Below are 14,454 nucleotides of genomic sequence, written 5' to 3'. Positions count from 1 at the left end.
CTGATATTGTTTGTTAGATTATTGTCTTAATTACAAGCAGCTCCCGGATACTTGTACATCATTATAATATTTTTTTTAGAGATATATAGTAGGCTCGTCTCTGGAGCCAGACTGCTGACTCACAATTTCCAATGTTGAAATGTTTATCAGTGAACATCTTAGTCAGGCAGATGGACTTTGGTTTGGTTTGGTGTTGCGTCGCAACACCAAAGGGTGTCCCGAGGGACTCCAGTCAACCATATAGGGTTTACATGGTTAAACATAAGAATATTATACTTTTTTTGGTTCAATATTTATAAAACCCAAAGACAGACTTTCTAAAATAGTAGATCTACAAGCTCACACTGCATCGTATCGTGACACATCGTGAGTTTATAGATTAGCAATCTTTGCTCTTTTGTGTGACACTGTAGTATATGACAAAGTATACTACTTTGTCATATACCCGGCATAAATGATCTGCTGTGTCCAAAAGCTTATTGGCATTATTCCCAGAACAAGCCTGGCCCTGTTGTTGTTGTTGTTGTTGTTGTGCTATAGGCTCTATGCACAGCAGCCATATTGTAAAGAAATTGAGCCGCTTTACTTCCTTCACAGGTGTTACTAATGATACTAATGAAGGCTCTGTCCCATTTACTGTAGCACAGTGGTTCTCACACTTTTGAGTTTCAAGGACCCGCATAACTCTGAGAGTTACACACCCATAAGGGGCCATTTGGAACTTTGAGAACCACTGGTGTAGCAGAGTGTTTCCAGTGAGCCAACATGCACAATATCAACACCCTGACTCTGTGTGACCAGAATGGAACAGAGCCTTCATTAGTATTATGGTTACACCTGTGAAGGAAGTTACAATATGGCTGATGCGCATAGAGCCTATTTTTGTCTTGGTGAGGTAGGCCTAATAGGAAAGATCTAATCATGTGGACCTCAGGGTCCACAGTGGATCTGGGACATCACAAGGCCAGTGGTCTAGTAGTAGTAGTTTTATTTTTGGTCATTACAAGCAAATTAATACAAAACCTTAATTTGTCATCATTGAAAACATAGACCAAAAAGGTGTAGGGCGGGCTGAGCCTTGCTTATTGTGCCTACCCTTTTAACCATTGATTAACTATCATAGGTAAGATAATACAATAAAGAAAACATTTTTTTTTTCAAAACAGAAAAAATGAAAACAAGTAACAGAAACCTTCTGGTTTTTTTCAATATATAATATCAGTCAAGTATATTCTGTCATAGTAAAATAATATGGCATGTAATATATATAATTATATAAAATATATTTCACATCATATCAATATTCTATAAATGTACCCCTTTAACCGATATACATCTACCTGAGGGGCAGAAGGCCAAACTGAGGGACTCCGTAAAATGGCCGCCGTAAAATTCCTACCCTGGCCGTAATCAATGAATACGCTTAACCCATTCAATCCAGGAACGCATCTGTGTCATTTTAAGATCTCTTTGGCTATTCAAAAATAGCAGATAAGCTCATAGCCTAGCACCAAGTGCGTGTAGATCTGCTATTTCTTTTTTAAATCGTGAACCTGGAACAACATATTTTACAAATGTTCACTTAAAAATATATATACATTCAAAGATTTTCACGATTTTTTAAAAATAGCATGTTTGAGCTTGTATATCTGCTATGTTTGAATAGCCAAATAAATCTAGAATGACACAGATGCGCTCCCGGTCTTAAAGGGTTAATTAGGACATGCCTAATTTGTACCTTCCGTTTACATTTTGGCCACGGTATCAGCCAGATCCAAGCCGCATTGACTATACAATTACAATTTAAGTTCAATGCTACACCAGGTGAAGGAGCATGGACCCCCCCAAGGAGTGGGTGAAACCTCAGGGGTCTCCTTAAAATCCTGGTGTTTCACCTGGGGGCAGTGCCTAAATGTCCTGCATCATAGGGGTTTAACAGCTCATCCAACTAATCAATTCAACTTATTATAAAATATATAATTCAAGTATACGTCAAATACATGTTTGTTTTTCTTTTTAAAATACAAAAAATAGCTGATCTACAAGTTCACGAGATGGCACACTGTGACGCGTTGCATGCTTGTAGATCGGCATAGCTATTTTTGCAAGACACCGTATACGTATACAGTATAAAGTATAAACTAGGGCATTTGTGGTTAATCAGACAGACTACAGATTGTGTACATGTGAACATGCATGGATCTGATATGGATGAGAATATGTCCGGACATACACTACAAGTTATGGTACTAACCAATGGTATAAAGCATGCAGTATTTCCCCTGAATGCGTGTACTGTATGTACTTTTTCTTTTCTTTTTCCTGTATGCACATATGTACTTTTTTCTTCCTGACACAGGATGTCTAAAATGTCAAAATGTCTACATGGAATGTATCAACTGATTAATGTTGCAAACCGATCGCGCAAAACTTTATACACTGCCAGGCCAGACTGTACATACTTTTGGAAATATAATATTTAAAAAAAAGTATAATGTAAGTCAATGGGGGCATTTTCTCAACCAGGATATGATATGAGGGCAAAGTGGAAGAAATAGCCCCTAAACATTAGATCCTGTGCCCAAAACTACTGTGGCATTGCAGTAATGCCTTACAATATCCTAATTGGGTAGCAATTATTAAGTATTATAAATAATACGTATAATCATTATAATTAGTTTCATAATGTGTTATGATTATTGTTATAAAGCATTATGAGTCTTTATGAGCTTTTGTAACTATGATTATACAGGAGCAGATTAATAATGCCATAAGAATGTTTACAATACATTATACTATTATACTGTAGACATGGAACGCATAGCAAGTGTTACCCATAATTGTATTTGCATTTGTTCAAGAGGAGTATTTGCAAATCACACTAATAGTTATTAGTATCATGGAGACATTAACATGTTTGTTGCTTTTCAGGCTATAATCCCAGGGGCACACAGGATCGATACATCACTGAAAACCAAAACAAGTTGAGTCACTTGATACCGTGACAAGGGAATAGGAAGCTTAAAAAAGCATGCAACACACACCCAGGAACACTCAAACATACCGTGACGTAAAGACAACCGTGGTCAATATATGACACCTTGGGAGTGAGAATGTTAGTTAGTTAGTTAGTTTATTTTTATTTCGGGCATGATTTTTTTAAACAAAACATTTGAACATACAGTACAACTTAGTCAACAAGATAACTATTTGTCCGAAAAGGTATGGGCTGAAGCCAAAGCTTATTTTGCCCACCTTATTACCATTTTAAATAAATGATCATAACATAGAGAAAACGAGAATGTGTTGAAGATAATTAAAAAAATGGGCATACATATTAAGGCTACAGAAATGGTGTTTAATTATACTTTAATGGAGTATTTACAATTGTCAGTATTTTACTTCTACTCCACCACAACAAATATTGTACTTCTACTTCACTACAATTATTTGAAAACTTTAGTTAATAGTTACTTTACAGATATGAATTATTATATTATAAAACATATGCGACGCATTGTGAGCTTGTAGCTCGGCTATTTTCATACATTTTAGTACTTTTACTTTTGGTACTTTAAGTATATTTTGATGCCACTACTTTTGTACTTTTACTCAAGTAACATTTTGAACCACAGGCCTTTTACTTGCAACAGTAATGTGGTATTGTTACTTTTACTAATATCTGACTACTTTTTCCACCACTGGTTAAGGCACAGCAATGGGTAAGTCGCAATGTCAATGCACACCTGCATTCTTAATGAATATTGACGAAAAATATCAATATAACAATATGAAAAAATAAATGGATACTCCCTCTTGATTGGACGAAATTGGCAACCCACCTGAAAATGCATATCCCCCCTGATTTACATCACTTTATATTTTACAACACATTTACTTTATAGCAGCTTATATTTATGTCATATTACATAAACATGTAAATCTTTACCCCTAAGATACAGTATGTCCCGAGGATTAACTTCATACTTGACATTTAACCACTTGAACCCCAGCGTCCATTATTCCTGGGGGGAACATTCACCGAAAGCGTTGTGAGCTTGTAGATCTGCTATTTTCAGGGAAGAGATTTGGTGTTGATCGAAAAAGAACGCACCAAGTACAGTCCATCTTCAGGTCTGTTTTACTAAGTATAAAGGGTCTAAGGGGTGAAACTATAGTGATATTGATAAATCCCAAATATCAAAGTGTTCTGCGGTACCCCTGGACTTACGCCTAGGCACCCTAGGGCATTGGTTCTCAACCTTTTCAGGCCACGACCCCCCTATATACAGTAATCATATTTGAACTGGGGACCCCGCTAAATAATCTTATTTGAATTGGGGACCCCGCTAAATAATCATTTTAATTGGGGACCCCGCTAAAGAATCATATTTGAACTGGGGACCCCCCTAAATAATCATATTTGAATTGGGAACCCCCCTAAATAATCATATTTGAACTGCGGACCCCCCACCCTTATAAGCACTTGGGATGTAGGAGTTGAGGCATTTTGACTCGGTTCCACAGACAAATATTGTGAGAATAGCCGATCTACAAGCTACAACGCCTCGCAACGCAAGCGTTGTGAGCTTGTAGATCGGCAATTTTCAAAATGTTTGCGTCTTTCTTATATTATTTGAGAATTTGGCCAATGTTTGACCAGTTTTTATAGTGTAGTTTGTTGATTAGATTTGATAATGGTCTTTTTTATTTTTAGGTATTAAAAACGTCTTTAAAGTCTTTAAATTGTCGATTCACTGTCAATCTGGGGACCCCCAAAATATCATGTGGGGACCCTCCTGCGGGTCCCGACCCACAGGTTGAGAACCACTGCCTTATAGGGTGCCACACCACCCACTTTGACAAACCCTGCTCTATAACAGCAATGCTTAGCACTGCCCACATGAGGGCAGTGTGGGTTTAGATTTGGAAGTATGTTGGTGAGCTTTCCTGTTGTTCCCACAGAAGATCTCCCGTGGGGTGCTTTCTGATAGAAAGAGGGGTGGGGCCGCCCCCCTTTTCTGACAGAAAGGGAGGCCTTCTGACAGAAGAGCTTTAGTGACCACTTTGTAGTGGTGTAAAGTAACTAAATACATTTACTCAAGTACTGTACTTGTGTTAATTCTGAGTTCTTTTTTTTTTTTTTTTTTTTTTTACTTTACTGGAGTATTTCCTGTTTTCTGTACTTTTACTTCTAATCCACTACATCTCAGAGGAAAATATTATACGTTTACTCCGCTTCAATTATTTGAAAACTTTATTTACTAGTTACTTTGTAGATTTTGATTATTATTTTAAACAAAAATCCCACTTCAGCCCAATATAAAAAAAAACAGCCATTTGAAAGTAGCCGATCTACAAGCTCACAATGCGTCACGAGGTGACGCATTTGTGAGCTTGTGAGCTTTTTTTTTATACATTTCATTCATTTGAAAACTTGTGAAATGGGACATTCTGCATAATGAGTACTTTAAGTATATTTTGATACCAATACTTTTGTACTTTTACTCAAGTCAAATTTTAATTCCGGAAATGTCCTACTTGTAAAAGAATATTTCTACATTTCAGTATCGATGTCATGATGTGGGTCCCCAGCCTGCGGCGGAGGGACGTTGTGCGGCCCAGGTGAGAGGGGGCGCCGGCTGCCCTGGGCCGGGGCGAGAGTCCGTCTTCCATCCTTGTCTCCCCAAGGGAGAGAGCTTGAGTTTGAGTACTTGAGTAAATGTACTTAGTACTTAGAGAGAGCTCGAGCTTGAGTACTTGAGTAAATGTACTTAGTTACTTTACACCACTGAGGACAATCGGTGCGTAGGTTTGGAGAGGTCAAAGGTTCTTTATAGAGCCATTCCATTAAATGTTTCTTCCTGGAAGCAAGGTTGCATGGTTTTATTGTTCTTGAATGGCATCACTCTGAAGGATGAGTTTGTTATTTTTATTTGTCTGTGTGTACATATGCCCAGAGTGTGCCATTTCAGAAAAAAAAAAAAAACATATGGGATGGCACAAATAAGTTACAACTTCCAAAATTGCGAGGATACTCAGAGGCAAATATTGTCCTTTTGCTCCACCACAATTATTGGAAAACTTTAGTTACTAGTTACTTGTAGATTTTGATTATTATTACAAAACATACATTAACCACTTCAGCCCTATATACATTTCGGCCATCTGAAAATAGCCAATCTACAAGCTTGTAGATCTGCTATTTTCAATACATTTGAACTTGAAATGGGACATTCTGCATAAATGAATACTTTTACTTTTGGTACTTTAAGTACATTTTGATGCAAATACTTTTGTACTTTTACTCAAGTCCATTTTGAATTCCGGATTTTTACTTCTAAGTAACATCGTAGTATTGATACTTTTACTTAAGTAAAATGTTTTAGTACTTTTTCCACCACTGTCTGTTAGAGTGGGATCCTGAGGGGAGACATACTCAAAGTAGCCATGTACCCCCAGATACCATGGCCAACACCGAGCTAGGTAAAACAGCCTTCAGTTTTAGCGCTCCCTTTACTTGGAATGAATTACAATTCACTTTAAAAATTGATTCCATGGTCTTACTGGGTTATTTAAAAAACTTAAAATCTTGTTGTTTTAAAGGTCACTATTTTAATTAAGCTGTCCTATTATGCTTTCTGTAATCTCGGCATCATTAAAAATGAGGGCTCTGCCCTCAATGTAACCCACGAGAAAGTAAATAAAGGTTGAATGAACCGTGGGTACATGGGGTAGGAAGCTCAAAACAAGAGTCAACCGCAAATGCAGAATAAGCTGTTTGGCATCGGCAGAGAAGATTTTGTCCCACTCTGCTGAACATGTTCTACCAATCAGTGGTGGCCAGCGTAGTATTGTGGTGGTATGTTGGGGGGTTAGTATCAAACAATCCCTCTCACCCCCTACACAACACTGTGGCAGGGCAGAAAAGTCTCCCTTAGCAACAGACTGTTGCTGAAGGACTGAAGGAGCGCTAAAAGCGCTATAGGAGATATTTTCTTCCTGCCGCAATAAGACGGCATACAACTCCTCATCTGGTTGGCTTGATCAGGCAGACCAGGTTGTGTAGGACGGGGGATGTAGGATGCAAGCCATCGGACTCTTTATGTAGTTGTGTTCAACGTAGGTTCGGGAGTAGAGACCGCCCTCTGCTCAGCCTCTCACGTTCATGATCAAGTTCACCTGCGCTGCTTATCTCCCAGCCAATCCACGCAGCAATCACCACAGTATAAATACACCTGGGATTGTATTCATCCCCCTCTTTGATCTCGCTCGCGTTTTCAAAACAAACACAAACCTACAATCGCATCGTATTCTCCGCTCGTAAAACAGCAGGTAACACGCCGTTTTCTTGTTTCTTTTCATCCGTTCCTAGCTGCACTGTTGCTTAACTTATAAAGCTAAAACTAAAGCCAACAGTTGCCAGTGTCATATAGCTTATTCAGGTAGAAGTATTTCAGGTAGTAGTATATTTATTAGTGTGCGTCCTCCGCCGTCCCACCACCATGGACGAGCACGAGATTAACGTGCATGCCTCCGACGACGAGGAATTATTCTCCTCGTCGTTTCCGTTCACGGTATCCGAATCAAGCCTCTCCTCCTCCTACGTTCGCGGGTCAGAACCCAAACGTCCGCTCCCTCCTGCGCAGCGGTCCCGCGGACGCATCCTCCTCTCGCCGCAGCACCGTCACAGCCGGCGGCAGTTGGCACGGCCCCGTGCCTTTGCTTTCTATCTCATTGTGGACTGTCGCCGGCCTACAGAGCGTGCTCGCGGCGAGGGGGGTTCCATTCCAAAAAACGGACCGCAAACCTGAACTATTCCAGGCCTACCTGGCCCACCTCAGCTCGACGGCTCCAACACCAGCCACTCCAGCGGCCCCGCCCACGCCAGCTCCACGCTTCAACTCCGCCTCTCTCCCTCCCCCCCCTCCCCCCCTTCCTTCCCTCCTCCCTTCCCTGCGCAGCCGTCCACTGCCATCCAGACGGTACAGCGGCCCCCCCGCCCCCCCAACAGGACGGCACGCCTTGCACCGCGTGCCTTCCCCAGATCGGCGGCTTGCGCCATCGCACCGACGCCATGCGTCTCCCTCCACACAGTCTGACGATCGGCGCAGCGCGCCTCCCTCCCCGGAACTGCTCAGCCCGCCTTCCCCGCGGCGGCACCGAGCACGCTCTTCCCGGCGCCGCGCGCCCCTCACCTCTGCCCCAGTTCTACACGCCAGGACAGCATTTTGTCCCGCCCCCGCCCAAAGGCGGCCCCGCCAACGACACTCGGCTCTCCACCACTCCCGCCTCGGCCCCGCCCCCGCCCCCGCCGCGCCCCCCACCTGGGATGCACCCTCCACATGGGCCTTACCCCCGGCAGCCTACTCAGGCCAGCCTACTCAGGTCATGCCCCCGCCCACCGTGCAGCCCACCCAGGTCGTGGCCCCGCCCCCGGCGGCCACCCCACTTCCCCCCCCTCAGTCCGCACCGCCCACTGAGCCTGCACCCCCTACCGGGTCTGCACCTCCTACTCAGACCGCCTCACTACCCAACCCGGCCCAACTGTTTTCGCTCCTCTCCTCCATCTACTCTCAGGCCCCGCAGGCTTCCTCCGGCCTCGCACCCGCCTTTGGTCCCTTTCCCAACCTCCTCCCGGCATTCCAAGGAGCTAACATCTATAACCCCTTCACTCCCCCAGCCTCCACCCACACCCTGGCCACGGCCACCCCAGCCGAGCCTCCTCTTGCCGAGGCAACCCGGCTCTCTCCAGTCAGCGTTTCCCTCCGCCAACAGATCCTTTCTGGTGCGTACGTTGACCTGGCGGTTCTCCTCCAGCCGCCAATCATCGACCCCCTTCGCAATAGGGAAATTACAACACCCTTCGGGTTCCAGGCACAACTCCGCCAGTCCCTCCCCTCCCGTTCCCGCGATCTCACCCCAAGCGAATTCGCATATGCCTTCTCCCTGTTCAGAGACATCATTTGCTCTGTTTACCCCGACCGTCGGGCCGAATTGGATCAGTATATGCTTAACATCCTAGAGTTGGCCATTCGGTTCGGCGGCACGGGGTATTATAACTACCATGTTCTGTTTGCCACAGCAGCAGCCGCCCGCATTCAGCAGTTTAATTCCAACACCTACTGGGGGGCCCTGGACCGTGAACTGTACATGAGGGTGTTCACGGCCAGGGTCGCATTGTCCTGCGACCTATGCGGAGCCCCTTCCCACCCGTCCGCCGTCTGCACCACGGCTATCGAAAAGCCCCGGCAGAGCAGCAAATCATTCCCGTCCGTTACCAACAACCCACCACCTCTGTTCCCCCGCAGTCGCTCCGCGGCACCTCCCCCCTCCATAGTACCCAGGCCATCCTCCTCCAATCCCTCCCGCTCCGTGCAGCCCTCCAATGCCAATGATTCTAGGGGGAGGCCTGTCCTGTTCCAGGCAGGCAGACAAATCTGCAATCATTTTAACGACGCCGGCTGCGCGTCTTCCGCTTGCCGCTTCCTGCACGTGTGCTCGTTTTGCGGGGGAGCTCACGCTCGCCCCGCCTGCCCCCACAACCCCACATCCACTCCTAAGTCCTGACTGGCAAAGCAGTACCTTCGAACGCCCATCATCATCCCAGCCCTCACCACTGCCCTCCGTAATCACCCCGACCGGCCATTCGTCAACTTCCTCATCAACGGCTTCACCCACGGTTTCCACCCCGGTTTAACCGTCACCCCCACCACATCCCACATCTACCACAACCTGCAATCCGCCATCACCGACCCGGACACAGTTGACACACTCATCGCCAAGGAGGTAAAGGAGGGGTTCATGATGGGGCCCTTCGACACACCACCTTTCCCCGTGTACCGGATCAGCCCTATCGGCGTGGCGACCCGAAAGTACTCGGGGAAGAAGCGCCTCATCATGGACCTCTCCTCTCCCCACAACTCTCACATCCCCAGCATCAACAGCACCATCCCCAGTCACGATTTCTCCATGAAATACTCCACTGTCACTCACGCCATAAACCTCATCCATCTCTAAACCTCCAAACCCCTCTGCCCCCCTTGCACACGGCCTCAACACCATTCGTCGGGTTTTTTCCGAACTAGGCGTCCCCCTCTCCGAGGAGAAAACAATTGGCCCCTCGACTAAGCTGGAGTTCCTGGGCATCACCCTCGACACCGTAGCTTTCGAGGCCTCCCTCCCCCCGGAAAAGTTAAATCGAATAACCCTCCTCCTGCACAACTACCTCCTGGCCCCCATCTGCACCAAAAGGCAGCTATTCGCCCTACTCGGTCACATTAACTTCGCACTCCGCATAATCCCCCAAGGCCGTCCCTTCATTTCACACCTCCTCACCACGGCCTCCTCAGTTCCCAATCTGCACGATAACGTCTCAATTGATCATTCCTCCCGCACAGACCTCCGCCTTTGGCTCCACCTCCTCAGTAACTGGAATGGCATCACTTTATTTTATGACACCATCACCTCCAACCCTCACGATATTCAATTGTACACTGACGCGGCCCCGTCCCTCGGTTTTGGTGGCTTCTACCAGGGACGGTGGTTTGCGTCAGCCTGGTCACCGGAGTTCCTCGCCTTCATCCCCCCCTCACCTCACCCTTCCTCAGCACTACACGAGCTATATCCGATTGTCGTGGCCGCACTCATCTGGGGCCACGAGTGGTCCCAGATGAGTGCGGCCACGACAATGCATTCTCATTCACTCCGATAACCAGGCCACATCATTAACAAAGGGCGTTCCAACTCCCCCGACATCATGCCGTTCCTCCGCCGTCTCACCTGGTCCTCCGTCACCCACAATTTCATCATCCGTGCAGCCCATATACCCGGTCACAATAACCTCATTTCAGATTCTCTCTCCCGTCTCTCCTTCCAGAGGTTTCGACTGCTGGCGCCGGACGCCGACCTCCACCCAACACCCATCCCTCCGTTTTCCGAGACCATCTTCACCTGAACCCCCAGCTCCGTCACCTCCTCATCCAGTCACGCCACCACATCATCAACGGATTCGCACCCAGGACACTCACCACCTACCTCACAGCATGGAACACTTTCAAGAGGTTCCACACCAACACCGGCACCCCCTTCCCCTCAACTAACGTCACCGTAATGGCAGCATTCCTGACGCACTGCCACTCCCATCTCCACCTCCGCACCTCCACCCTCCACGTCTACCTCAGCGGGGTCGGCTTCTTCTTCCGCCTTTTGGACGGATTCCCGAGCCCGGCCACCTCCCACCCCCACATCGCCATGCTGCTTCGGGGCCTTCACCGCAGCGAAGTCCCGACCACACCCAGACGTCATCCCCTAACCTCTGACCTGCTTCTCCACTGCCTCCGCACCCTCCGTGCCGGCTACCTCACACCCCACATCTCCTCCACCCTGGAAAGCATGTTCCTCCTGGCCTTTTTCGGCTTCCTCCGGTGCTCTGAGCTGACCTCCTCATCCTCCCGGTACGACCCCTCCCACCATCCAAGCCTGGCTGACATCACCTTCCACTCCTCCGAATCCCTCACCTTCACCCTCAAACGCAGCAAGACGGACCAGCTGGGGCGTTCTTCCACCATCCATCTCTTCAAGACAGACTCCCCCCTCAGTCCATATGAGCCCATCCTCCGCTACGTCACCACGAGACGTTCCCTGCACGCCACACCTCAAGACCCCCTCTTCAGCACGGAAACCGGCTCAATCGTCACCCGTTCCTGGTTCCACCACCACCTCCGTCAAGTCCTCTCCCTTTCCGGACTCCCGCCCCAACTCTACTCCGGTCACTCCTTCCGGATCGGCGCCGCCACCACCGCATCCCGGCAAGGCCTCCCGGACCATCTGGTCCGCATCCTCGGACGGTGGTCTTCCCAAGCGTACCACTCCTACATACGGACCAACCTCCAGGACGTGCACCACGCACACCTCACTCTAGGCCGCCCGTAACTGCCGCATATTCCTAGCCTGTCCGCCCCGGAAGGGGGTCCCCTCCTTCGTGATCCTTCCCGAGGTTTCTTCCACCCGACCCTCCCGGTGGGAGTTTTTCCTCGCCCGACCGAGGGTCCAAGGACAGGAGGAATCATGTGACAGTTGCCCGCCTAGACACTCCCTCCGGTCCCCTCCACAACCGACGCAGCCTTTTGGGGGCAGCGTTCCATCAGCTCATCTCCCAAGCAGCTCACTTTGGCTAATATTAGATATCCACGTATGTAATATGCGGGTGTTTTTTAACGACTCGCTCTTAGTGGATCTCCGATACGGGCTAAAGTGGCTGCCCGCCTAGACTCTCCGGTCTTCTCCACAAACCGATGTTGCCTTTTGGGGGTAGCGTTCGGAGCAGAGGCGACAGACAGCTCCAGGGCCGAGCATCCATGGTCGTCTGGCTCCCGAGACTACACCCCCACCCTGAGTCTCGCCCCACCTCGGGCTCCTCATCAATACACATACCGCATTGCATTCTGTTGAATAAATACTGTTTAACTTGAGCAGAAGGTGTGGTCTCTTACTAGTGAAATGTAGTTGTGTTCAACGTAGGTTCGGGAGTAGAGACCGCCCTCTGCTCAGCCTCTCACGTTCATGATCAAGTTCACCTGCGCTGCTTATCTCCCAGCCAATCCACGCAGCAATCACCACAGTATAAATACACCTGCGATTGTATTCATCCCCCTCTTTGATCTCGCTCGCGTTTTCAAAAATGCCCTCCTCCTCCCCAACATTCCTCCATTATGTTGCTCTCCTAACATTTCTATCTTCTTTCCTCCAGGAGCCCCAGGGGGGTAGCGTTCGGAGCAGAGGCGACAGACAGCTCCAGGGCCGAGCATCCATGGTCGTCTGGCTCCCGAGACTACACCCCCACCCTGAGTCTCGCCCCACCTCGGGCTCCTCATCAATACACATACCGCATTGCATTCTGTTGAATAAATACTGTTTAACTTGAGCAGAAGGTGTGGTCTCTTACTAGTGAAAGTAGTGTTTGGGCTGTATTTTTGTATGTTGTATATTGTATGTTGACTATGCTTAGATGCCTATTTTAGATGTTTTGATTATGTGTTTTTATTACTGTATCTATGAGAGCTGCTGTAACACCTTAATTTCCCCTCAGGGATGAATAAAGTACCTACCTACCCATCGCCCACCCACCTACCCACCTACCTACCTACCTACCTACCTACCTACCTACCTACCTACATACTCTCTGAGTCGGCAGGCAGAGCACTAGGAGGAGTCATTGGTAAAATCAAGGCACTTAAAGATATTGGTTTCCTTACCTATACATCAATTTATCAGGCCTGTGTTTGTCCAGTACTTGATTATGGTTCTGGGGTCATGGGAGATTCCCTGAGAGTGTAGCATACACTGTGCATAACCGAGGCCTCTGATATTTCCTGGGTGTACATAAATATGCACCAATGGCAGCAGTCTCAGGAGGTATGGGATGGGAACCTTGTGAGGTGGAAGGTGTGCACCGCCAGGTTGTGGAACGGATTAGTCAACATGAATGATAATAGACGGAACAAAGAAAGTATTCAATTGGGACAAACAACAGAATGGACCTTGGATGAAGGACATAATGTGATATTAGGACAACAATTATTATTGCAACCCTAAAGGCGTTGCTATTTGATAAGATCAAACATACTTGGGAAAAGGAGATTTGGAGTAAACCAATATTACATACATATCGAGAACTTTAAGATTTAGATTATAGATCATTGCATCGAAAACTATGTTATATATAACCTGCCAAAGAAAAGAAGACACTCTGTGCTCAGATTAGAGGAGGTACACTGCCACTTTATATTGAAATAGGTGGTTATGTTGGGTGATGTATGATTTGAATACTTTTGTTCTGTGTTGTACTTTTTTATTGGAGGGTCCGAGAAGAGTTGTTTAATAATATTAGATATCTGAAAAGGTGTCATATACATGGATTAAAGTTCCTTGCCACCAAACAACAGACTTGTCAACGGCATAAAAGATATTGCCAAGAAGCATTGTTACAATAGAGAAACATTTTCACCTTAGCCATCGTCACACCCCCCCCCCCTCCCTTTAATAGTCAAACCCTCTCCAGTTTATTATCTAAGTACGGTAAGTAACTAACTAATAAGGAACAATCTTCTTCCTTATTTGACCCCAAGAGTATCAACACATTGTGTGATTTCTCAGAAGAGCTGCGTCGTAATAACATTAATCATTTACCTGCTGTGATGAATGAACAAAAGTTCATAGCCTTGATTTGTGTTACTATACCAGCGAGATGATTTCACAACGGTGCATTTATGCTGCAACGATCCCAGTACAGTTTTATCTACATATTTTAATTGTTTTATCACAGTTCCCAGCAGTCATCATCAACTAGACCAGTGTTTCTCAAATGTACTTTGATACTGCATGTCCACCACAGACACCACACCCCCTTCACAGACGTATTATAAGCTGTAACTGTGTCCAGGGTGTCATTTG

The sequence above is a fragment of the Gymnoscopelus microlampas genome, assembly GCF_963454915.1.
Source record: "Gymnoscopelus microlampas genome assembly, chromosome: 2".
Lineage (NCBI taxonomy): Eukaryota > Metazoa > Chordata > Actinopteri > Myctophiformes > Myctophidae > Gymnoscopelus > Gymnoscopelus microlampas.
Note: the sequence above shows the minus strand (reverse complement) of the source record.